The sequence below is a fragment of the Polyodon spathula genome, chromosome 49, assembly GCF_017654505.1.
Source record: "Polyodon spathula isolate WHYD16114869_AA chromosome 49, ASM1765450v1, whole genome shotgun sequence".
Taxonomy (NCBI): Eukaryota; Metazoa; Chordata; class Actinopteri; order Acipenseriformes; family Polyodontidae; genus Polyodon; species Polyodon spathula.
The window spans coordinates 1,591,015-1,616,368 of record NC_054582.1 but is presented as its reverse complement, the minus strand read 5'-3'; the positions used below and the strand labels follow the sequence as shown (position 1 = coordinate 1,616,368).

The window sequence follows — 25,354 nt, the reverse complement described above, 5'->3', positions numbered from 1 at the left end:
GTGAGTTTAATCAGGCTATACACAATTAGCTATACACTGGTTCTGATCAAGCTCATATCAAAACCAGGAACGGATGAAAATGCCGTGCAATAGGGGCCTTTTACCAACCTTGTAATGAGGGATGAAAATGACTGTTAGCTAGCACTCCATTAATGATAATAAATAAATAAATAAATACAATCATTATTTGAGAGTATACAGTACTAAGCAACGGCTGACTGAATTTTAATTCTGGTATTTCAAACAGGCGTTTTATTTAATAACACAATAAAAAGGTCTCCTCTAATTAGGTGAATGAGGATATAGGAAACAGTTCTATCATCCTAGAGACGGTAAAAGCAAAGTGATAATCACTAGACCTGGAAGCAAACAGAAAACACATTCTGTCTGTTTTCTTAATTTCTTATCTGCTAATGACTAAATGTCTAATATTTTCTTGGAAGTCAAAAAAGGTCCATAATGATATAAATCTTTCAGGCATTTTCTTTATTATTATTATTATTATTATTATTATTATTATTATTATTATACTGTATTAGAATTTCCTAACAAGGCGTTCTAAAAGAAAATCCATTGATCTGTTGATGGCTAATCAATCCTGAGCCTTATTTACTGGTGTTCTCTATTTTCAAAATTAGAAGGAAATTGTCTGGTCTGTAGTACTGTCTGAGCAACCAGCACGCTGAATCTGAAAATAAAATATCACTTATTCTCTGATCAAATCATATGACCAGTCCGCCTGCAATGTGCAAGTCTTGGGGAAATTGCTTGATTGGCTGTGGCTCTGAGTTAGTGTGAGGAAGCTGCTGCACGCTGCTCCAGCTGACTCTCCTGACGCTAGTTTCTAATGATATTTAATCACAGACTCCCCACCTGAAGGGCACAACAAGAGTAACTCTTACACAATGCTGCTCCATACAAAAACCTCATGGAACAAAAGGGATAAGCCAGGGAAACACACACACACACACACACACACAAACAGACACTAGGTCCCCTGCTTAGAGATCTAATTTCTCATCGGGAGAGAAAGAGGTGGATCATGGCTTTATAAATATGCATCAGGCAATATGACAGGAACACAGCTCCCAGGTGAGCTTCACTTCCAGAATGCAATTTGGGATTATAGCTGCTTGCCAGTGATATCGTACCCTTTCTAGTTGGTATTCCACGCTCATACTCTCCTTTTAATGTTCTATTAGGAGTATTGAAATGGTTGAACTAGGCCTGTAGATATGCATTACAGGCTAAGAGTCCACATGTTTAATCTTGTGGACCTTCCAGAAACAAACTCCTTGAGACAGCCCTGTACATAACAAGTCCCTGACCGACAAATAGATTTGAATGCATGGCTGCCTGCAAACATTACAACAGCCTTCCGAAAGGATTTTTGTGGTTTTGAGTGGAGGTTTTAAAAGTTTTCTGACTCCATCCTTTAACTAGGGCTACTGTAGGCTATTTTAGGCCCCCTCACAGTAAACACCTTGTTTCTTTCCTTTCAATTTGCCAATCTTGAAGGAGAAGACATTCATTTTGTTGCAAATACTTGCGGCTGCCTAACTATCCCTTTGTAATGTAAAATATTTCTCAGCAAGAACAGAGTCAACACAAAAAGAAAAAAAAAAGAGATTGAATTCCGTGCGCCTCTGATAAGATGCTCAAAACTAGATGACAATTTGAGGCTATTTCGAAATGGGTGGCTGTTTGAGAGATGGGGTTGGCCTGTGTGAAAATTACTCAATTAACCTGTTAAAAAAAAAAAAAAACTCAAGAGAACAAAATTGGAGTTCTCTGTTTGTCGCCTGCTATGAAAATGAAAATATCAGTGTAGCACTCCATTTAGAGATTTAGCAGAACACATACCTTGTACCTGTTCATTAAAATAATACACTTAAACTACTACAGAGTTAAAGCCAGGGTACGAGGCCACTGCTAACCCAGTAGATTCAAGTTTTCTTTTTTCTTTTCCTTACTGTGTGTATGTATATGTGTATGTGTGTATATATATATATTCAGAATCAGGGAAAAAAAGCAATATGTCACAGCTTCAAGTTGGGATATTTCTAAACCATTCTGGGATCTTATTAACCCAAGTGTGCTGTAATCCTATTGGTAGCTAAAGCCCCGTCTTTACATATCCCACAACGTGTACAACCGTCACCCTTTAATGTCCTTTCTTTTCGACTGATTAATGCTTCAGCCCTACTGGGAAACATGTGCACAGCAAATTGTGACTACAGTCTGCACATCGTACAGCAATATATATTGCCAGCTTTTCTCAAGGAGAGGCACATCTCACATTTCACCCAGCTTCTGCCTCGTTTTCTGATAGCTTTGCAATTTAACTAATCCCAGCAGACCATTTCATAATGTAATGAATCCACCATATACTCATTAGATGCTCTGCAAAACCACAAAAGTCCACAACTCAGTTTATTCCCAGTTGCACCATCTAAGTCGAGTTGACTCATTGCATGCATCACATTAGCATACATTTCTGGGTCTTATAATACTTACCAAGCCATTGTAATCTTATGGGGCTTGTAAATAATATGGCCAGCTCCGGAGCAACCCAGCATTATACTGTAACAGTAATAACATAATATCCTTTATTAGTTTCATTCATTTTAAAACTACATTCTGTAATTTACAGATTGGATTAATATCCTACTGTAGCAAATACTGTACTATCTAGTCCTACACTGTTAAGACTGTAGCAACGCAAGACACTGCTGAGAGAGAGAGAGAGAGAGCGAGAGAGCGAGAGAATGAAAAAAGATGATGTTTATTATCTTCCCCGCTCATTAGCCCTCGGAATAGTACTTTAATTGCAGCAATATTCCTACTCGCTAGAAGCAGTTTTTTGGTATTATTAAACACATCTTCTTGGTTTACGGCATGATCTGATTTGATGAGGAACAGGAGCAGAACTCCACCATGCATTTCTCCAGTGTGTTGCTATATCCTGTTCAGGAATGTCATTAAAAATGATCACATGAACTCACTAGTCAACTTGCTCTTAACAGCCAGATTTCCACTACCTTTGTGACCAGTTCATACAAGTTTCACAGTACCCTACCCAAAAAAAGAACAAACACCCTGATTGCCCCTGGAAGCTTCCGACTGGAAAACAGATTTGCTTACAATCCATCTCTTTTTCATACTGTCACTAGCAACACACTGCAATCCACAATTTTCCAACGGTGCACCTATCCTATGAGATATTGATCACTCCAAGGCGTCTGAATGTTTAAATGAAATGCAAGGCAAAGCATTGATCTAAAGACAACTGCATAGAATGTTGCAATATTAAATTAAATGAACATATTGAACCCTAAATATTATTATACTATCTCCACTCCAGTCAATACCCCCCAATAGTAGCCCACCACTATATACAGTACACTTGACCCAAAGTCATTTTGGCCATACAGTACTTTATTCATCTTATTCTTTGAAATCCAATTTTTGTCTCAGGGACATTGGATCTGGTATTGTATATACTAAAGTAACAATTATTTAGTAGAGGTTAGACTAATCCTGTTTTCCAGTAGGCGATACACACCATGCACAAATGTATTTCTATAATCAATTGATAAAGCTATACTGGTTAAAACAGAGAGGCTGAACTGATGATAAAATGGATAGTTGGAGACTCCCTGGAGAGCTTTTGATTACAAAAAGCGACGCACTTTTAATTAGTTTTAATAACAGCTTGTTTCAGTTTCAATTCCATACCCCTGCATTGTGTCTGCAGTGTTTCAATGTAAGTGGGTGCTTTTTAATATGGAGTAATAAGCACATGTTTGCAAAGGGCCATGCAAAGTCCAATCAGCTGACTTATTAAGGGATCCTTAAGGAGATAACAGAGGCCTAATGCAAGGAAGATGGATGGCACCTTAGCTGCTGTAAAACAACAGCGGCTAAACAAACAACATAACAACTGTCTTGATTGCAGCTCGTGCACATTCATCCAAAAGGGTGCTGCATTATTTTCTGCTTGTTTAATCTCACAGTGAGTGGCTCCAGAAAAATACAAATACATTCACTGATTTATTTGCCTAGATGTTTCCTGGCTTGTTGCTGGAGTCAGGCGCTGCCAGTAGCATCAACCCGACACAAGCTGGGTACATACAGTAGCTGGCACTTGAAGTTGAAAGGAACCATGCTCTTAAGTATTGTCTTTGGAGACCAATGAATCTGTTAACTTCGGCCCAGGAGAGTGATTAGAAATCTTGGTAGCTCAGGCATTGGAGAAGAACAATTGACCAATTGCAATTGCAGCGGTCAGGAAAGCCTGTACAGCACTTGTCTATTCTGTGTACATTCTGTGGCTAAATACATGTCTGCCAAGCTTATACGATGTTCAATAGTAATCGCTTTACTTTGAACACATTCAGGATCTGCAAGCAATACTGTGCCACTGTGCTGATTTAGACCAAGTCACCTATTAGCAATATTACAAAACATTTAAAAAAGGGTTCACATTTCAAAAACAACAAGCATATCATTCTGCAAATGCAATAATCAATCAGACGAAATGGCAAAACATTAAGATTAAAATAAGGAGGTCGATTTCAGTGTGAGTGTTAGCCCCATAAACCGAAGCCTAGCACACTGCTGTATGATTTACTACATCGGGCTGCCTCCACACATGCTATAGATGTCTTAAATCCAGCAAAAAACATTAAATGTCATGGATTACAATGGATTAACATAGACATATCTCAAGCAATACAATAACTGCTAATAGGTTTACAGGGTAATTGCATGGACAATATTACGCATAGTATATTGCTGGAAATCCTTTGAAATGCCAAGCAATTTGTAAGTAACTTGAACATATTTTGTTTACTGCTAAATGTGACAGCAACTGATAATTAAGTGTTTTACATGATCAGTAACCATGTGGGCAGCAGGGATGATTTAATTATATGTGCACTAATAAAAAATAAAAACATTTAATATTAATCATACATGAACATGTCTCAGAAAGTTCTTAATATCACACAGGAATCTTTGTCTTGAATACCATCTGTCTGTAGAGATGCAGAGGTAATGGAACACCCTCCTAGATTTTAGAATTGCAAACATTTATAAAGTTTTAGATTGCAGTTTGCAAAAAGCAAACATGCAAGGCACAGTAGCAACAGAGTGTCACACATCATTAGGAAGTGGCAAATGCCCCAGAAGACTTATGATCTGGCTGCGCCTGGCTGGGAGCGACTGGTGACAGATAAGAGAATATAAGATTGTAACATGGGTAAGGCATTAATCAATACACATAGTAACCCAAACACTCAATGCAGGAAGTAATCGAGCTGCATCGACCACAGCAGCACACAAGAGTTGCACAAGATGGATGTGCACCAATTAATGGGGGTGTTCTGAATAAATGGACCACGTCCAATACAGTACCTACACTATGCTATTAAATTAGTATACACCTGCACCTCACTCTTAACAACAGCTTACCAGCCAGTACTGCCACAATGTGTCCACTATTTAACAGTTAACAATGTACAGTACACTGGGAGGTAAAAGATTACATTACATTTGATTAGTCAGATCAATCTGGCACACCTGCCACATAAACATAAATACGGGGGAATTAGCAATGCACCTAACCCCAGCTGCCTGTTCTACAGGATATTATTTCAGTTTTCATAATGCAAGAAAAGCTTTTCTGAACCTGGTAAGTGCATGACTCACTGGCCAGCTTGCAGTTAGCCGTGTGAATTCCCTGGAAGTTGAGAAGACAATACGCTACTGCGAGTCTAGCAGAGACTGTCACTGCCATGACAGCAACCTTCAGGCAGCTTGGATCATTCCTTCTTATTCCCAGCGGTAGCGGCGCGCCTGAATTATTCATCTGGTGCTCTGTTCATGGTTTCAGTGAACCCTCAAGCACACAGCAAGAGCGCACTGCTGTAAACCTCTGCCATGTCTATAAGAGATTCCAGCGAAAAACAAAAAGAAATGTGCTGAGCTACCTGTGTCCATGTACATAGTATATATGAGAGTCATAAAAGTGTGGTTAACTATAGGGGTTGACTTGCTTGGTCCAGGATACACAGTGCTGATCGACAACTTCTAATCATTCCATGCACAACTTCACATGAGAACATCCATTACCATGTACAGTACATTAGTTTTTATTATACTAGATTTAACAGATGGAGCCAAAACTGGAAAATATACCCACCATTTCTTATTTATGCAGTGTTTGTTCTATCCTTTAAAGTCTAGTTTGTATTGCAATTAATAATGCACTAAAAAAAAAATCTACTGTAGCTACCCTTTACATATATAACTGCAGTATGTAGTCATTCCAATCCTGAAATTGTATTCACTGAGTGCTTCATCCATTTCCAGGACAGTGAGGTTCTACCTCGAACTTGGCTGTAACACTCCCTAACAAATCAGTCAGGTCACTTTGCTACTTCTTGAGGAGTTGCCAATGCAGTACAATGAACTCATAGGCGAGCATGTCTACCTGGTGTCTGGATTCCATCGCACTGAATGGCTGTGACATGAACCGAACAGTCCTGCAAAGAACCAGAAAGCAACGTCTCCTTAGCAGCTATTAAAAGTAACTGTGCAAATATGCTGGCCTCTAGCTGATTGCATGCCTAGTCGTCTACAGGCTTTGATCTAGTCCTAGAGTTCCAATGTCTGCTTGCCCAATTTCCTCCCGATGTTTCATGTGGAAACAGCTGTGGTATATTATTTCTATCGTAAGACGGAAAAATGAGCATCTACAAAACGTAAAACAAGTTTAAGCACCAAAATAAATGAGATTGAAAGATACCAGCCTAATTACGTTGGTTTCTTCCATACCAAATCATCTGATAATTTTTATTAAATTATCATGGATTATAATTCCAAGCTATAATCCCCAAAATTGCATTAATTTTTTTCATGGATATGGAGGTGTCACTGTATGTACTGTGAGTGTTTATATAAGTATGACCATTATGGGTAGGAACCCAATTGTGATGAAGTGCAACATTATCTGGGTACTGATTATTTCTCAAGTTCATTATGACATCATAATGTAGCAGCCTGACAGGTATTTAATAATTCAAGGCCAACAAGGCTCCCATTTCCAATATTTTATTTCCAGTCTACTCTGAACTGCAGAAATGTGAGCATATCATTACTCTACAATGTCCACTCCTCACATACTCTAGCAGTCAACAGCTAAACAACTCCCAATCAATGATATTGAATTCCCAGCAGCAGTTTCGAAGTGTGGAGTTTCGCTAAAATCAAAGATGCGCTCTTGTCCTCTGTGTGTCCCTCATGTCCTCTCCGTTCTCCTTTCTAAGGCTATTCCCTGTTTGTCTTTCACGGCTTTTCTTTAAAATGAATATATACTTTACGCATGTAACTGTTTGCGTGGTGTGGACATCAGCTTATTATAGCATGTCTACAAACTTATCATCGCAGCAGCAATACTCAATGGAAAATAAAGCGTTACTCCATTTTCAGACTCAACAGAAGGAACTGAATACTCTATGTACCATTGTGATTTAAACTAAATGGTATTCATTTGTCATCACCAGGACCCTGGTTCCACACGTGGTGGTCAATGGTTTACTGGTTTTATTCTCACCTTTGTTCATTAGTTTTCCTTCGGTATAAAGACCGTGGCGATCTGGCTTACAGCACCCAGGAGGCGTGTCAGCGGGACACGCCCACCTGCTGCTTAGTGGTCTATCTCCAGCAGCTTTATCCCGCAGAGAAACTCAGCAGGTAGCGATCTCCAGACGGGGCGTCCAACTCTCGTCTGAGAAGCCAGTTAAGAGACGCTGCCCCTGTCCCAACAGGATACGCCCTGTAAATATTTCCCAAAAATATATTCTGGGTTTAAAGAAAAGCAGTATCTACGACAACACTGACAGATGTTATCTAAACCCACAAAACATAAAACCATGTGATGCAACTGTTTTTTTTTTTTTTTTTTTTTACCTGTTAATACACAGGCTGCACTACATCAGTAGATCAAACGAGTGGAACAAGAAGAGGCCTGTTAATATTACACCTGATTTCCAGCCATTCTGAATGTGCTCTGCCATTAAAGCCAGGCTGAACTGTTACAACTAACAAACACTAGTGAGAAGTCATGTACTGAAGCTATTTAGTCATAAAAGAATGGTTACCTTGTGAGGCACTAAGCAGAGAAAAATCTAATTAAACATTCCACAAAAAAATGCAAACAGACGCCGTTTGCTTCAGTGGAGTTTATCAATGCCTGGTACTGCCTGTCTTCTTGGCAAGCAGCAATGTTAGTTACCTAGAGCTTTACCCTGTTTAAACACCATTATCTGACTGAAAAATGTAAGGCGATGCAATGCACTTTGTTAGTTTTCAAGAGAAATCATTGCAATTACTTAGGCACCAACCTCACAAGCTTTAAATTAATGAGTTTACCTGTGATAGATAATGCACTGTGACTCATTTCAACTACTCCTGTATACATTTTGCACTTCATTTTAGACAGCGCTATTTTTTGTTCTGTAAATTACAGTAAACAAGGAATCACAGCACCACAAATGTGTATCCACTTCATAGTGAGTGCTTCACCAATACAGAACACACACACACACACACACACACACACACACACACACACACACACACTGCATTATATATTCCAGATCCATATGAAAATAAATTGAGTTCCGCACTGAACTAACGAAGCGCTGTGTTCAGGGAAATGCCTGAGAATTTGCAGCCCTACGGCACTTGTTGAGCACTGATACTCTGAACCCAGCTGGTAGTCAGTAACTTCGAACAGGAATAACAAAATTCAACAGGGAGCCAAATGAAATCAATGAGACAATCTGTCACCAGAAACAGGAAGGATGACAAAGTACTGCAGCATTCATAACAGTAGGAAGTGACTACAGAATGAGAAGTTTGTAATAAACCACAATGAGAGTTTGTCGTCTATTATTGCAGGCAACAAGGACTCTGTGACTGAGTGAGTCCCTTTTCAAACAGCATGCTTAAAAATGCAAATGCACAATTTGGTTTTCTAATATTTGAATTGCCCCCTGCTGCTAAGACCTGTCTGAGACACTGTGTATTTATTATGACAAACTCAAAGAATTAACACAGCTATGCAAATGTGTTGGGGCTGTTTAGACAACTCAGACTGGAGACACAGGCAAAAGAACATTCTACCTCATTAGAATGAAAGTTTAACAGTACCCCCAAGAAAGCTAGATTTGGCACATTACTCGTTTTTTTGTCAAATTCAATGACAAAAGTTTCGACTGTAAGGCTGTCTCAATGCCTTCATATTTGCACAATTTAACTTGAGTTGTATGTAGTTATTATAGTTGTCGTTGTTAAGGCTGTAAATACACATAATAGAGGACAAATGTAAATGTTTTGTCTTCACGGTTGCTTATTGTTAAAACTACCAGAAGGTTTTGGGTTGAAACAATAGGAAAAGGTTAAGCAGCTGTACTTGCAGAAGCCTTAACACTGGTACTTTCAGGTTTCCTAGAACACAACTAATACTATAGGGAGTGCATTCTCAAAGCCTGAGGGCATAAGCAAACAGCATTCCAATATTAGCACAACCCTCAGAGTAACCCTGTTAAAAGTCACAGCATTCACATATTGATCCGTTAAAAATAAAAAATAAATGATTATAAAAAAATCTTATTAACAATACATATTATATCTCCAAAGATTTACTCCGTGAAAAATGTGCAGATTTCATTTTTTTCACCGCAACTGCATCACAATACTGTCCCGCTGTTTTGTTTTTTAATAATACAAGCTGAATTGCTTGAAGCCATTCAGAAGAGAATAAACATAATGAAGACTGGTCAACAATAAGGTTTGTATGGGTTCTCTGTCACACAAACAAAACCTATATGTATATTTTATTGACACCAGCTCTAAAAATACTTACAAGTACAGTACCTATGGACTTACTCTGAAGGATTAGTGCCGTTCATTTGTCAGATTTCTCGGAGATAACTAAGTTATTCCCTACAGACCATTTTAGCAACTCGGCAGAACATTTGCATTTTTTCATTGAAAAGAAAACTTGCAATACACAGTTTATCCTGTTTCATAAGGTACAGAATCTGACACCCACAGCAACAGAGGATAAGCTTTACAGATTTTAAAAGCTGATGGACATTCAGCCTGCTCACCTGAACTGCAGATCAACAAGGCGCAACAGAGCTCGGCTTTCCAACTTTATGGCTTTGTCATCCTACAAGGGCCTCACAGAGTTTACTAAAACTTCACTCAGTAGTAGCAACTACACTAAGACAGATCTTTACATAGTTCTCCTTTAATTGCATTCTTACCACTTCCCAACACTTCAGAGTACAGATCCCCTTGCAGCCTGTTCAAACCCATTACATACTACTAATGAGCAATATTAGTAGTGCAGTGAGTCATATACATGTACTGTATGGCTCGTGAGCCATTAATGCCCTGCTATAAAGTACTTTATGAAGAGGTGTTGGGGATTCAGTTATCCAGGTTAGGCACACGTGGCTCAAGACATCCCTAGAAACAGGTTGTTAGCATCACTGTGGATTTAACTACTACAAAGCACTACCTTCTGTGTACAATATAACATTTCCATTAGTGCCTCTATTCTCTGACCTCAGAAGCTTCTACTGTAAAACTCCCACCATTCTAGTTTCAGAACAGCTTCCAATGCGCCAGTGTCCTCCAACAATAAACGTCCTGTTCAAGCCAATGATGATTTATGAGTGAGGCGACCAGTCTTTGTAACTCACATAATCATGCAAGTCCCATCTGTGGATTGCTGCAGATATCTGTAAATACCCGTGTTGAATGCTGTTGCATTCATTCGCATTAAGCAATGGCAGAATCTCTGGCAGACTGGATTTTGATAGCTGCCCATTGGTTATTTTAAAAGACAAAGCTGATTAAGATTAACCTCCATTTTAAAGAGCTTGGTGACCCCCAGATAAATGAAGTACCTAATTACCGTAACTAGAAACTAACTGAACCAAATACATATTTTTGGGACTATGGTGCGTCCTTTATAGTTAATTCATGGTACTGTGCTTGACCGCCTCCAAGTCAGTTTTATTTGTATTTAATTAAAATACCTGCACTGTTTATATTACCAATCAAAAGTCTTTGCTACTGTTGCTTCTGGGTCAGAACATTATTATAACATGAAGAAATTAGTTTTTTTTCCACAGCTTCTTGTTAGTCTGCATGTGTAAAACGTGGTTATTTGTTCACGGTAAAAAACAACTTCTGTGGCCTGATTGTTCTATATATTACAACAATGCCGGAAAAGACTCTGAGATTTACTGTATGGGGGTTCCATGATCCTATCTGCCTTGCTCATGAATTTTAATGATGTTGTACAGAGACAAATTCATAACCTCAAATCAAAACTCAAGGTGGTTTTGCTTTTGAATTGATATTCTTAGAAACATTAATAGCAATATACTCAGGGCGACCAGATCAATGGTAGCCTGGAACTAGGGAAACAACTTTAATTTTGTGTTATACCCTGCCTGTTTAGGGATTTGGTATTTACTGATTTCTGCAGTTGCCAAGTCAAGGGAACTGTGTCAGAATCTATTTACTTTAACTGCAGCTAAACAAAATGACCCAACGCATACAAATGCCTCCCACAGTGTGCTTTTCAAATAAGCATCAATGATTAGGCTTAGGAAGGTTATCTCTCAGCTGAGCTAGGAGCTCAGAATATTGACCCTTTGGACAATGCAGCAGCCCTGGGATGTAGCTGTATGGCTCTTGCAAACTGCATGGCTGACAATCCAATAACCTTGCCTGACTTTCCAATTAAGGTGCTTTCCAAGGGATAATGCCACTTGGCAAACACTCCCTCCTGCCACTACTACTTGAAATGAATATCTTAAGCTGAGTAAATTCACCACTGGTGCGTTTTTTTATTTCTAAAGGTTTCAATGAAGAACTAGGGAAGGATCACCTTGTTCAATTCTCTTTCCATGTTTACCATAAAACTGTACAAGAAGTTAGTTGTGGATTTCTCTGCTTTAGGCACCACTGGGCAGTGTTATTTGTGCTCCACGTCTTTTAGGGTCATGGCTTCTATTTAGTTTGAATGTTTCTTTAATTCTGTTGCGGTACATCGGATGTGTTCTGAAATTGCCCTACACATTAAACATTTGAACCGGGAAACCCACTGAAATGGTACCGGCCTCAATGTTACCAGCCTCCATGTTACCAGGATGAAACAGTTAAAGAAAGGCTATTGCCCTGCAAAATATGCAGTAACTGATTTGGTTCCACAGTCCCACGTATTATGCCCATGGTCTTATTATAGAAGCCGGGAAATTAGCTGCAGTATTTCCCTTGTGCGTGGAATTGAGTCCTTTGAGAAAAAAGAATTAAGAATGAACAGTGTTAACGGTTTTACTGTTCTCACAAGAAATGCCTATTCGCTTGGGTTGGATTCTTATAGCCAATTACCATTGTTACTCACTGGAGGTCTCCAAAGTGGTTATGTTTATTCTGTAAAAAAAGAAACAGCTGCTAGTAGTACCTCCCCACTCCCCCCACCACCTTTACCATCCAGTTTAAACATACAATATAGATACAAACAGGTGTCTTGAGCATATCATAAACATTGCACTCCACTCAGCTAAAAGCACAGACCAGATTAAAAGGATAAAGGTCAATACCAGTGGCACTGCTGGATTTAGGAGTCAAAGTCATTTACAGTTACTCCATTCCCACAATCAACTGCATCCTTCCCAGCAGTGTTTGATTAAGAAGAATTAGAGCAAAGTCTGAACAATCTCTCTGTAAATCCAAGTAGTATTTGCAAGACACCTCCAGCCGAGAGCAGGAGAAGAGTTTATGACTCTGCACTAAATAACCGCCCTGCGCTGCGGCTGGGGCTGTGGAGGCGAAACACTGTTTCAAAAAATAAACAGAAGGAGGAATGGCAGCGGTTTGCTTTACACTCTGCATTCTACCACCCACCTGAACCGAATGAGCCCTGACACGTGTCATAAGAGATTACTTAAAGAACACAAAGCCCTTCGGCAGTAGAGCTTGGACACCCAGTCCCACTAATACAAAAGTTGCTGTTATAAAGGGAAAGAAAAGCACTACTTTGTTGCAAGATGAACAGTGGCCCAGTGAATCTAGCTACCAATTACAGAACGTGTCCTTGCTTTGTACAGGTTGCTAATACTACTCCTGTTGTAAAATCCCTGTAAAAATAGGTTGTGAAAAAAGAACGGCACCTGTAGATTATAATAAAGTACTGTATTAGGAAACATTGCCATGACATACTCATAGTTTGAATTTAGTAGAAGACACCCAGCAGTTCTATACATGCCTTCAAAACAAGTTAACACAATGTGTAATATTCCCGGGAATGTATTAGGATCGCCAGTGTCTGTGTTTGGGGCTTGTAATATTGTTTTAAATAGCAAACAGCAAGTCTTTAAAAGCAGCTGTTGTATTCAATGTAAAACACTGTGTGGTTACTAACCAGTGTTATGATTACAGTAAAGGCTCAAGTGCCTGCATGTCTCAAGAGCAGATTGCTCAAACTCATCCTCTGCCTTTCACCTGCACTGGTACCTAATGACAGGAACCAACCAGATGGAAAAAGACACAGTTTGAGCTTAAATCTCTACATCGCGTTCCCCCCCCATATCATATATAGCACAGACTAGCGTTTTACAGGCTTGAAAAATGCTGCACAGTCAAATTTCAACCTGGAATCAACCCAACCTTGCTGCCCTTTGCACCTTAATCTTGGGATAGTTAATATAAATGCAGGGTATAATTCAATTATACAGGTCCATGCATGCAGTGCAGTGCTTGACAAGATGGCCCTGTCTATCAATTGAATACCTTTCAACTCACAACACAATATTAATGACACTGACAGCTCCAATCCCCATGGTCCCTCTGGAAACCTGACCTCCCTCAATAAAATGCAATTATGATGCATAAATAATACATATCTGGAACTGATTCACACTCTGTGTAAAGAAGAGTGTAGAGAACACCTACAGGCTACTGTAGTGGAAGATGAAATATATGAGCTATTTGGGTTAATAAAGTGCTATACACATAAACTGGGTACTACTGTTTTATTTTAACAACTGAACAATAAGGATCGCTTTCTTGTATAATGATCCCAGAGCATTTTTGATTTTGGCAAAAATAGTTTTCGATTTCAACCAAGGCTAGCAGTTTTACTGGAATGTATAAAAGTGGTTTGTTTGATTTGAAGCAACCTGCAATGCAGTACAGTGTGTAGTATCAGGGTTAATACCAGATAACACAAAGTGCATCTTTGTCTCTACCATCCTGATTACAGCATTGGCCAAAAGTTTTGTGTCACTGTACAGAATTAACAAATATTGGTCATATAGTTGTTGTTTTTGTTTTTGTTTTAATTATGCCTCAATCCTAAAATTCTAGATGATGCAAAACATGTGGTCATAGCTGGAAGTTGGAGGACATAAAATTGATGTATATGAAGACAGTATCTCAAATGGTTTCACAGATATAATGTCGGATTTAAAACTATCACACAGAACAACTGCTAGGAAACTTGTAAGAAAGAACCTGAAATCCTTCCTTTTTAAAAATAAGAAATGAACACCACTGAGATATCCCTACTGCTTACGAAACCACATACAGGAATGCAAACCCGGGTGATTTTCTTCAGGCATTACCGGACAACACACATTAGAAAATTTTTAATGCATTTTAATGCATTAATGTTTAATGCATCTTATGTAACTGTAATTGTGAATTCATACATTTTCATGGGTTTGCACACCCCAAAATGAAACGCCCTGTGTTTGTGAGTTTCTGAGTACGTCATTCACTGACTCTGTAATATGTTTCAGCGACAACTTTTCGTGATGAACAGTGGCAGCTAATGATTTCTTGCAGACACAACAGAGATGGGCATTATTAGTCAGCGATATCAATGACAAGAAAACAGGTAGCATGTCATTTCTGGTAAAAGGGAGTGAAAACATTCTGACAGTGTAGAAGTCTAAAGGAGATGAAATTGAAACCTGTACGGTATTTCCGGGGTAAAATCATTTTCAGGCTGCAAATCCCCCCATACCCCTCCCCCCACACTCTCCTCTCTCTCTTACTCCCCTCCAATTTCATCAGCATTTGTACATTTCATCTATTCCCCCAATTGCCAATGACCTTCAAGCACTCGCTCTCTACAGGCAAAACTGCAACACAGTCCCTGAGATTACTTGCCCATCGTTCTGTATGTTTGCCTTTAGGATGAAAATAGGGCTTTCTTCCCAGACAGCAGTCATCCTCTTAAGCTAGATAAAATGAAAGCTCTCACGTGTGCCTCCAGTTGCAGTCATTTGGTAAATTCAAATAACCAATCAAAGAAAAATAATGTTGGGGATGTTGATTTTTATTGAAAGAACTGTTACGGGAGCAGTCCAGACTTGGTTTCGTACAAGGTAACCAAACCTGAGGGCAATTACATAAGTTATTTTGATTGTGGATCATTTTTCCACATAAAATATCATCAACAGTCAACAAAAAAATTAATTAGCCTCAAAAGCTTACCTGTTTTCATCAAACACAGAGCCCTACTCCATGAGAATGATACAACATCCACTGCTGCCTGTTTATAGTCTTTCCAAGACCTGTACAGCTCTATAAATTATTAATGTTGCAGTTGGTTATTCAGATCACTGACTTATCTGCAGTGCCGTGTGTCAAACAGAGGTTTCCCCTGCTAGAAAGAACCAAAAAGCAGGGAATTTGAATTTGGGTTGGTTTATTTTCTGCATGCCTCAAAGGAGACGAGATATCTTCAAATAATACAGCCCTCTGCTCCTGGGGTCGGTTTATATTTTCACTCAAGGCAACTGAATGGCGATAAACCCACTGAAAAAGGCAGCCATATAATGGAATGGTGGTTCATGAATACCGAATAGGGGATTGTCATGGACTTGCTAGCGGATTTTGGATTAAGTGTCTACAGTTTGTATAACACAGTTTTTGTTTTAATATTGCAGTTTTACTGTGTGTGTTTTGGGACTAATAGATGGCTTAGCTGTCTAGTTTAGTAGGTTAGATCCTGAAAAGGTTTAGTTAGCACTCCTAGGTGGAGTTAGGCTTTAGTTTTTGTTTTGTGTTTGTAAATAAAAGTGCGCAGGAAAGCGCTAAACTACACTTTCTGTGTCTGGGTCAACTATTTAAAGGGCGTAAACCAGCCTTGGCTTGGGGCTTTGTCACTAATATATATATATATATATATATATATATATATATATATATATATATATATATATATATATATATATATAAAAAGCTATTTTTAAAACATACAAATTTTGTTTGCATTGTAATGCTTCAAAACTTACCTATATTGTTATTTTTATTTCTGGCCCTCTAGCTCAATGAAAATTTGCTCTTGAAACTTTACCATAACGCATAGAGTATGCAGCTGGTATCAAAGACCTGATTACCATGAATCTTGGACTACCTTTCAGAAGATAACAATACCTACATTTCATATATAAATTATATTTCTTGCACAGAAAATCATCTGCCATTGGGAAACAATTAAGCAGTATTTTCCCATGCTACTGGACTGTAACAGAGAGATTAGTAGCTGATTGAAATTTATTATGCCTTTACCAAAAAGGGTCAGCACTACCATCTGTAATGGAGTGTGTCACATGACCTGCCAGTACAGCTTGAATAATGAATGGTAATGCATGTCACAGGGTACTGCCAGAAAAAAATACAATTGAAAAATAACCAAAATCAAAAAAAAAAAAAAAGGAATCTATATTTAAAAAAATAAATAAATAAAGGTATTTTAATGTGTTCAGTAAAAAAAGGAGTGTATGATTTATTGAGTATAATCCATCTCTGGTAGAGCTGTACTCAATAACCTTCAGGGTGTTTCAGATCATTTCCTTAAGACTTCATTAGATTAGAAATACTGGAGGAAATGAACCAAAAACATGCAAAATGCATTCCCTGAATAATAGTGAAGATCACAGGGCTAACTCTACCACGTGCACAGTCATGGAGCAGCCCATGCCTGTGTCAGCAAGCTCGGACGCTGTTTCCAGCATTGCACTGTGAGACAATAATGTTTCAATATTATTATCTTCATTTCAGATTGCTTTATTGTCTCCAGGCAGTCTGTGAATAAAATAATACGAAATTAAAATATATTAAAAAAAAAAAAAAACTGTGAACTATATATTAATATATCTTAATTAGCTGCTACTGTGCCTTACAATGGAGCGCTCTGATTACAAATGTCAAAAAGACAGAGCATGAAATGTCCCTGTCTTTAATCAGCGGCTGCACTGCAGTGTGGCTTCATGCTGCAATAATCTGATGCCCCCAGCACAGAATCCTGCCATTACAATGTCTCATCGAATTAGTGGCACAGATACAGGGCAGGCATCTATTTCTTAACCATGCTGTATGTTTTGTTATTAAGTAGGACATGGAATGAAATACTGCCCACAGCAGTCTATACAGATGACCTGGAAGCAATGCTTTGCTTAGCTAGCTGTACAAATAGGAGCTTGATTCATAAGAACAGTCTCAATGCAAATCTAAAGCACTCACTCTCTGTCTGCCTTGCATAGCCTATAGAAATAGTGAAGGCTTGTTCCAAAATCTGTAGATTTGAGTTTTTGTGTAACAGGAGATCAGACTGGGATAAAATCCATTCTGGTAAAAGTGTTCGCCTCTGGCAAGCACTAAACAATTAATTTGAACCTTGATTTTAATGTATACACACACGCAAAACAGCTGCACTAAAATATGATGACACTGAAAGATACAAATCCTACTGATTTAATACATCTGATTTAGATGGGGAAGTTGCTAGAGATGAGTTAGTTAGGTAAAGTCCAAGGAAAGTGCCAGCCACTTTTTATTGAACAATTATTTGTGCCAATATAACTCATGTCTTCAGTGGGTCCTATCAGCAGCATCTTCTGTACATTTACTGTCAACTTCTGATGTTGTGGTCCCTACATAAAAAGAATGCACAATACAGCTAATGTATTTGTGGCAAGGAGACTGTTATCCCACAATCACATGCTACTATAAGATTGATTAATGATTAGTGGATGCATTGTATGGGGACACAGTACCTTTCACAACACGCAGCAACACGTTCTTGAGTTGAATAGGTCTTGCAATTTAAAAGGAAGAAAATGTGGCAACACTTAAAACACAGGCGTGCAAATCAGTTAAAGCTCATGTCAATACTGATGATCTAAGCTACTTTCTAATGGTGAAATAACCATTACACGACTGCATTTGTTAGCTGAATAATGTAAGTAATACGAGATGTATGGAGGCAGTGCTACAGCTATACTGTACCTTAAAGGGTACATAATGACCTTTTTATTTTATTGTGTTACATGTTCCCATGTGTTGCTACAACTGTTTATGTGAGGATGTGTATAGTTTAATTATTATTTTTTTGCATTTTGACCACTTTGTTAACTTTTAAATTGCATTCTCGGCCTCAAGATGGCTTCACGTGTACCCGCATGGACCGCTTAGAACTACATTTCCCATCATCCACCTGCTCACATACGTAACTGAGATGGATTTACCAGTGAGCAGGAGGATGATGGGAAATGTAGTTCTGAGAGGTCCATGCAGGTACATGTGAAGCCATCTTGAGGCAATGTAAAAAAAACAATACACACTCCATACGTAAACAGTCCTTATGCACCCTTTCACCCTCCTAAAGGCTGTAGTTAATCACCAATAAGTACTGTAGAAAGCCATATCTGCCACTTTTCATATCCTGTACCTGCATGCTTACAGTATGTGAACACCACTCTACTCGTTTTGTACATTTAGTACATGTGGCCTGATTCCTACATTATTTCCACACTAAAAACTGCTTTCTTTCTCACTGTTCTAAACTGTAAAATCAGAAAGGACTGAATAATAATCATTCATGCTCACACAATGCCAATACTCTTAACCCATTTACTTGCACTCTGAGAACAGCTCTGTGCATTCAAATCTGAAAAAGAAACCACAATATAGCACCGGTTTTCCAAGATGCGTGATCTAATCCAGTTTGATCTTTTGACTCACAGTAAATAGTGTACAGCAGTGCATGCCTTTTCACATTGCTGCCTCAGTTGTATGGGACGATCACAGCACCGCACACTGTACAACGTTGGCCTTTATCAGGCTTTGACACTTTGAAAATGGAAAGGCTTCCAAAGGCAAAAATAAACACGCCTTGTTTTTTTTGTTGAAACTCCCCCTGGGCATCCCAACCACTTCAAATACATTTTCCACACAAAGCAACGCCCTGTCATGCATCATCTTAGAGCTTAAACTGTCAGTCTGTAAGGCGGTAAACATTCTGTGGATGGCATCGTTCCATATATGTATTAGGGAATTCGATGCAGCTCCAGGTTTTTTGTTGCTGTATCCTGTGGTGCTGATTAACATTGGATCTCCCTAAATGTTCAAGTAATTCTTTACATAGTTGTGTGTTGACTAAATGTTCCCATGCTTTAGCGCCTGAATAAGATTAACTGTTTAGAGATAACTTGTTAGTGCAAGATTAAAGCTCTAGATTACTGGGATTTGGGTATGACAACATAGTGGGCACAGAGAGTAGCCCAACCCACACTACAGACTGCAGCAAGCAGTGATCAGCCAAGATATATAGGCCTAGTAACCTATTGAAAAATAGACCTGTTTGAAACATTTTATTTTATGTTAAAACTAGCATAAAGAGATACTATATTTCAACCCCATTTCATGCACTGAGTAAAGTGAAGCACATAGACGTAAGCATCAGTTGGAATGACAGCTGAAGAATCACATTTAGAGCTTCTGTGTCATCCTTTGACTGAACTGGTGTCTCGCGACAATGGGGAACGCAATGATTTTTATTTAAGCATTTGTCTCATTTTAATTATACCTGTCTTATGAATTATACTTAAATGAAATTTAAAATGCAAGCCTTGATTATATTATGCAAATACTGCACAGACACAAACTTATTTTATGACATTATAAAGTATGCAAAACAAAGCGTCAATATTCAAATCTTTCTGATCCAGTTAAATAGAACTTTACAGGGAGCTAGAGTTTATCTATAGATGCCTACCATTAAGATGAGAAAGGGCAAGCTTCCAGGAGCACCAAAACCTAATCCTAACCTTAAATCACAATTTTACCCCAAACATTTAATTTAATCCTAACCATAAAGTCAATATGAGATTGTAAAATTGTTATTCCTCAGTGGATGGTTGAAAGATTATTCTCTACAACAGATGCTATTCAAAATGAGGATGGAATTAAAAGCAGTTTTGTATCTTTTGTAATAGACTGCACTGCCAGCCCTGTTATTTGGGTAGCCCGCACTTGGTCAACTTAATGTAATACTGCAGACCTATATAAGGTACAGGTTCAGGACAGACTCTTCACTCAAAACCGCACACCACTCTAGTAGTATTGTAAAGATGGTATAGATAGTAATATATCTCTGCAGATTGGTATTTATTTTTTAGCAGAATTCACAAACTATTGCGCATGTTCTGCTAAGTTAGTCTTTCAGTGAAGATTCATCGTTTATCCTAGCCAGAATCTCAGAAGGTGATCCAGAAACACGCTGTTGTCTCTGTGCCTCAGCTCTCTGCCAAACTCAGCAAGCAGACAATCTCACTTCTCAACGGGTGATGCCAAGAGTAGGCACGTGAGGGCAGGAAACATATCGAGCCACTGGAGGCAGCAAGCAGAAAAGGGATTTCAGAAGACTGAACATTCGATAACATGAACGCAGCACACATGCACCAATTTACCACTTTACACTGGGCAGGGTACATGGTTAACACTCTGACTCTACGTTTTATTTATGGCTATAAAATCAGGCATATCTGAGGGAGATCCACTAATATCAAAAGCAACTGCATCAATACACCTGGATTCTCTTTACACCTCCCTGCATTTCCTTTTATATACATTTTTTATGTACTGTACTGTCGGCACCTGAGTCCACTGTCCCGTACAGAAAGCCCAGCTGCTGCCACTCACAGAAACGGACGTTTTTTTTTAAAGGCAGTCACCAGACGAGCCTGGCTGTCAGCGGAGTGTGAGCCTGGCTGTTTTATGATCTCCAGTTGGACAGATTTGTCCTCGGATGACCGATGACCACCCCGCCAGCGCTCTTCTGGCACCACACATGAATAGTCATGAAGTGACCGAGACCATCTCCTGTTGCAGCTAGCTTCAGCATACACAGTCCCAACCATGGTGAGACAGGCCCCACTGCAATCCTCCTAGTATTATGAACAGCCATTAACCAACACAGGTCGACATCTGCTTTATTCCACCCCCTGCTGTTCACATCAGTGCCATTAGTCACTTTCACAGGAGGCTTTCTTCACTGAGTCATGCAGCACTTACTGTTGGGTGAAATAATACGATAACACCAATTTTCTTGTTTGTAAAGACAACCAATAGTTTTCAAGTTATAAAGGGATTTAATTACTAAAATTCCTTCAGAGTATGCCCATGTGCTACAATTGAAAACAACACAACAAGTTTCTGGATCAGGTGACTCTGTGTGCAATGCAGAAATTGCATGATATTCTAAATTCTGTTTGCTAATTCTGAGAAGAACGCCTACAGCATAGTGAAGAAAGCGTCTTAAAAATCTAATTATGTGAGAGAAAAAAAAACACACACACACACAGAAGCCTTGCAGTTAACTAGAAGTTTAGAACATATTAATTAATGGGTATTATCAGTTCAACTGCAATTAGTGTAAATTGGCAGTTGTGTGTGACAGTGTGAGCAGTCGAGCCATTCGCATCACTGTGTACCTCTCACAGGCTCTATAACTTCCCATGCAACGTGTTTTGACTTCAGTAATGGCATACACAACAAACGGCACTGTACTGTTTTTTCATCTTCACTGCATATTGAACAGCCTGTATGGCTGTCTTTCATTTAACTTTGAGGATGGTTGACTTGACAGAGAGTTAACACACTGTGTTTCTATGAGCACTCTATTGTACATTGAGGCTCAGAAAGACAGGCTTTATTTCACTCAGCTTAAACACTCCATTAGATGCGTCTTTACGGTTTAAAGTAGAAAGCGTAAACATTTTTTGAATACAAAACAAATGCATATTCAGTGGCATTCACTAATAAGCTGAACAGACTCTCATAACCTATAATATAATATAAAGAAAAACTGTGAAGGACAGTGTTTGGAGATGAGATCTAGGAACTTGGAGGAATGTGTGTTTAAATCCCTCAGCCTGACTGACTCCCTCACTGTGTGTGACCCTGGGTGACTCATCCAGCCTCACAATCTACTTTAGCTGTCATACAGCCTCTTCACAAAACCACTGTTTGCATCTTATTGTGGCAGAAACCCTGGATTATTTTGAGATTTTCTTTTCGTTCTTCGAATGAATTACCGTGGCGCTAATACCTTTATTACTGTATTTTACATCAGCTTACATCATTTGCCTCACATTTGCATGAATATTATATTTTAGCCAAGCAGAACATACCAGGTTTGATTTTAAACCTAGCACGGAATATACTGGAGTATCAAAACATTTCAAAACATTTCACACTGTAAAATTAAAAACTGACACGCATTACAATTCTACAAAAAACAAAAAAACACAACAACAATATTCTACCGTGTTCCACGTACGAATCCCATAGGAATGTCATTTCAAAATAAGGCAATGAAATAACACCTTAAAAAGTCATTTAAGCCACAATATTCACATTTCATTTCCACACCTATAAAAACATAGACTGCAGATCTGAGACTGGTCATCTAGCACACCTCAATTGATTGGACATGCTCAATGTACTGCTAACGCTAGGAGAGCCCAATCCTGGCGTCTCATTTTCTTTCCAAGACATTGTTTATACAGTAGACCATAAGAACAAAATCAAACAAAAGACAAACGATCTAGACCCTGTTCAACAAGGGGAGTCTTTAAGTGAGCTGGATATTGAACCCCCAACTCTTAGCTCCAAACCATTAAGACATGCTGATGCCCAAGAAGTAATCAATTGGATTGATGAAGTCATTATTATCCCCACCACCGAAAACATGCAGCCAACTACAGGTATATATGAAGCTATGTGAATCCAGCCGTCCAGCATTACCAGCTGCTCTACCTGATTAGAAAAACATATACAGCAATCTTCCGTTTTTTGTATATATAAATAAACCAATATTTTAAAAAAGAAAACTACAATGTATTTCCATTTGCTTGCATTTAGGGAGTTGTAATGAGCAAATACAGTACATATGAGCTAATTTCACACAGTGAGGGTGTATAAAGGTCTTGATATAAATAGTACATCACATGCCTTTACGAATTTAAAAGACATTAATAAGAAAAAACAGTGACTAATATACAAGATTATGTTGCTATGGAAAGCTCGACTCCCTAGCTGATTTGAAGGACAAATACATGACTGGAGCAATAACAGTACAACCTAATTTTGTTAATTGCATTGATGTAGCCAAAGTGATTCTCTGAATCAACATTTTTATTTGCATGCACTGTGTTGAGTAACATCGGTCATTTCCAATAATTACATTTGCTTGTAGATCAAAGGGCTTTCAAATATCAACAGAAGTTGATGTACTAGCTACCAAAAAAACCCAAACAAACAAGCACATAATGCCATCCAAACAGCAAATCAGTCCTGGTTACGGTCAGGGGCTTTCAGCTTTCAGATTTGAAGAGATCACGCTATCATGACTTACAGTGCCTGGGGGAACCAGGCAATGAGATCAGATGAGAGCTGCATCCTAAAGACTTCCGACAACTGCTCAGACCAATTGAGAGTGAAAACAATCAAATAATTGGGGCTTGCAAGATGGGTGGCAAACTTGGCAAGCAAAAAGAAAATACAACACTCTTGAATACCAGGCAGTAATCTGCACGGGTAAAGGAAAAAAAATAACTTTCTTAATAATAAACAATCCCAAAATAATGATCATAACAGAAGCAGACCTAAATACCACCATTCTAATATTTAAAAAATATTCACACACCTAATTTCCCTGTATCTGTATTGCATGTAAAATGTTAGTAAGTGGGGACTAATAATGATCTAAAACCCAAGCTGCATTGATATAGATTTAAAGAGTACTGGCACTAAGATCCACCCTGGTTTAGATCATTACAATAGACCCCCATGTGATCAGCTTATGCCCAAACCAAACACTTTCTGCACAAACCATGCTTTAAATATGCACTACAAAAGCAAAGGATGGTTCTTCTAATAGGCTTGCTGATTGTTCACGATCCAGCCCGAAATTTGACCTCTATCATTAAATGCAAGCTCCCTGTAACAAGTACTTGCAATGCCAGGGGAACTTCAACACAATGTTCACTTGCGTGCAGACATGACAGAGCCCATTCCTGCACAAGCACCCTGTTAGTTTTCTAAAGCGTAGCCCCGCCCCCTCCCCCCCGGGATGACCCTTGTGGATGGCAATGGGTCGATCTCCCCAGAGCAATGATTCCCTTACCTCTCATTGTCCACGCTCCTGAATCCAGGTAAGATGTGCCTGAAGCTGCTGTTTCTGTCGAGCTTGGGCTGGCTCTTTGTCCTTTTGATGGATCCTTTTAGCCGACGGCTCAGAAACCCCTGTAGGGAGGTCGGGATGAGAGAATAATTAACACACAGCAAAAGAGCTGTCCTGCACTAGCTAACACTATGTCAATTTTTGTGTGTTCCCTTCATCTGTGACTGCTGGAAGCAATGTGTACTATTGTCAGCCCAGCTCTGAAGATTCCACATCTGCTCCTGCTGCTCAACGAGCTAAGTCAGCTACGTCGATGTGAGACTTCCCTAAGCCCTGGTTGCCATGGAAACAATTGCCTGGCATTAAAAAAAAAAAAAAAAAAAAAAAAACCTGTCTGCAAGACAAGGCTGGCATATATACACCATACACTCCAAGTTCTGAGAAATGCATCTGTGCTGCTTTTAATTTTAGTTTTGTGTGTGTGTGTGTGTGTTTTTTTTTTTTTTTTTTTTTTTTTTGCATTCTAAAGCAGTAATGGCTTGATCAGAGACTGTGCACAAACAGATTCCACACATTGCTCTTTCTCATGTGAGACAACGGAAAGATGCCAACACCATAATGGTGACTCTGCTGTAATAAAACAACACTTCATGCCTGAAATCAGCGTGCTTTTGTAATCAGCACATATTGACAGCGATATGGTATAATTCCAGCAATCATTTTAATAAGGGCAATTTTAAGCCGGCATGCATTGCAGAATCCCATAAAGTGTTGTGTACCCAC

At 38.8% G+C, this 25,354-nt stretch overlaps 1 protein-coding gene across 1 annotated transcript in view; it reads right to left on the bottom strand.

Moving 5' to 3' along the window:
* Positions 1-24,715, bottom strand: part of dab2ipb (DAB2 interacting protein b) — a 91,500-nt gene extending 66,785 nt beyond the window's left edge. The window contains exon 1 of the mRNA XM_041238459.1: positions 24,575-24,715. The gene's annotated coding sequence lies outside the window, so the exon portion shown is untranslated. The remainder of the gene's footprint in view (positions 1-24,574) is intronic.
* Between the last annotated feature and the right edge of the window lie 639 nt (positions 24,716-25,354).